The sequence below is a fragment of the Anarrhichthys ocellatus genome, unplaced genomic scaffold (assembly GCF_004355925.1).
Source record: "Anarrhichthys ocellatus isolate YVR2014 unplaced genomic scaffold, GSC_Weel_1.0 scaffold158, whole genome shotgun sequence".
Lineage (NCBI taxonomy): Eukaryota > Metazoa > Chordata > Actinopteri > Perciformes > Anarhichadidae > Anarrhichthys > Anarrhichthys ocellatus.
Genome location: NW_022280188.1, coordinates 310443 through 313062, shown reverse-complemented (window position 1 = coordinate 313062; position 2620 = coordinate 310443). Strand labels below are relative to the sequence as shown.

Sequence of the window (2620 nt, the reverse complement as noted above, 5' to 3'; positions counted from 1 at the left end):
GTAACTACATCGACCTTGCCCAACTCATTCATCCATCCACCTGCAATCCCCATATCCAGAGGGAATTAATCACCGCTTTCGGACCCATCGAACTCAAACAGCCACGCCCCACCCGATCCCAGGAACTCACCACGACCGAATTTGCCTACTCTTTTTCCCTATACCGTGATATCATCTGCTCTGTTTTCCCCGACCGCAGGGCCGAGTTGGATGACTACATGCCACTTATACTCAACTTAGCAATGCGGTTCGGTGGTAATGGGTTTTACACCTACCACTTCCTATTCACATCTGAAGCTGCCAGTTGTGTGCAGCAGTTCAACCAGGGAACATACTGGGGAACACTCGACCCAGAACTGTACTGCAGAGTTTTCGCAGCTCGTGCCTCTCTAAATTGCGAGCACTGCGGCGCACTCTCCCATCCGGCCTCTACATGCACCCTCGCAGCACCCCTGCCCAGAACCCCAGCTTCCCGCAAATGAAGCCCCCCCGTTTACCGCAGCCTGCCTCCATTACTTCCCCCACCATCCATCACCCCTAAACCAGAAATCAACCAGCCAACCACCTCCGATGGTCCCCCCCAGAGGTATGGACAAAAGAGGTAGACAAAACCTCTACCAGGGCAGGAGAATGGTGTGCAATAACTTCAACGACCTAGGATGCATATCCTCCAGCTGCCGTTTTCTCCACACCTGCTCCTTCTGCGGGGGGGCCCACGCAAGACCAACCTGTCCCCATCAACCAACAAAGCACAGCAAGTGTAAGTACCTCAACACACCAATCAACATCCACGCCCTAGCTTCCACCCTTTAAACTCACCCAGACCACCAGTTCACAAGCTTCCTCATCCAGGGTCTCACCCACGGCTTCCACCCAGGCGTGCAGGTGAAGCCAGAATCTTCCTTCACTTGTAAAAATTTGCAATCGGCCATATCCGAACCCCACACAGTCGACAAGCTCCTGGCTCAGGAAGTCAAAGACTCATATAGTCAAAGGCCCATTCACTAGCCCACCTTTCCCTATATTTAGAATCAGTCCAATCAGCATTGCTGCTAGAAAATACTCAGGCAAAAAGAGATTAATTATAGACCTCTCTTCCCCCCACGGCTCCACAGTTCCAAGCATAAACAGCCTAATCCCCAGCCCGGACTACTCCATGCAGTACACCACTATGGACTACGCCACATCCCTCATTCGCCTTGCTGGTCCAGGAGCCTGGTTGTCTAAAGCAGACATCACAAGTGCATTTAAAGTACTTCCCATCCACCCCGACTACTGGCCCCTTTTCGGTGTCCTCTGGAAGGGTGCGTATTACTCCTCGGTGCGTCTGACTTTCGGGTGTAAGAGCAGCCCAAAAATTTTCGATTGCCTTTCCGAAGCACTCTGCTGGATCCCGATCAACGTCCATAAAGTCCCGTATGTCATCCACCTCCTAGACGACTTCCTCATCGTCACGCCACCTTCCTCTCCCCCAGCACTCGGCCTCCACACTCTAACCGCCGTGTTCCAGGAACTCGGTGTTCCCCTCTCCGCAGAGAAAACCGCAGGTCCCAGTACATCCCTGGAATTCCTCGGCATCACCCTTGACTCCGTCTCACTCCAAGCATCCCTACCTACCGAGAAAATCAACCGGATTTCATTACTCATCTCTAATTTCCTCCTGGCCCCCGAATGCACCAAACACCAACTCCTCTCGCTTTTAGGCCACCTCAACTACGCCATCCGCATCATCCCCCAAGGCTCCTTTCAGTTGCCTCATCTGTCACAAAGCTCCACGACCACGTCACACTCGACAAAGCTTGCAAGACAGAGCTAAAGCTATGGCACCAGTTCCTCTCCTCCTGGAATGGCATCTCTTTCTTCTACGACGAGCACATCACCAAGCCGGAAGACATCCAGCTGTACACAGACGCAGCACCCTCAATCGGTTTTGGCGGCCTCTATGGCAACAAGTGATTCTCAGCCACATGTCTGCCCGAATTCTCATCCCTTACTCCTTCCTCCGCAATCGCCGAAATGTATCCAACAGTCATAGGAGCCATTCTTTGGGGGCATGAATGGTCAACAAAGACCATTGCCGTCTACTCGGACAACAGCACCGTCGTAGACATCATCAATAAAGGACGGTCACATTGTCTAGACATAATGATGTTCATGCAGAGACTAACCTTGGTTTCAGCCCAGCACCAGTTCATCATCCGAGCCTCCCACATCCCAGGTCACTACAACTCCATCGCTGATTCACTCTCCCGTTTCTCATTCCAGAAATTCAGACGATTAGCACCAACCTCAGACCCTCTGCCGAATCCGGTCCCACCGTTTTCAGCCACCATCTTCAACTGACCCCGCAACTGGAACACCTAATCTCTGCCTCTCAAGATGCCATCCTCAACAGCGTCGCCCCTCAAACACTCTTGTCGTACTTCACCGGATGGAAACGCTTCAAAGCTTTTCACAGCTCTTTTAACCTTCCCTTCCCATCACTCGACATCCTACCCTCACAAGCTTCATTACATTTGCCCATTCCCTCCTTAAGATAAAGTCCTCCACTAGACGGGTATACATAAGCGGAATTAACTTTTTCACAAAACTGTCCTCAGGAACGCCGTGCCCAGCCTCC

At 52.0% G+C, this 2620-nt stretch overlaps 1 pseudogene; it reads left to right on the top strand.

The window, feature by feature from the left end:
- Positions 1-659: 659 nt before the first annotated feature.
- LOC116400258 (uncharacterized) lies at positions 660-2343 on the top strand (annotated as a pseudogene).
- Positions 2344-2620: the final 277 nt, after the last annotated feature.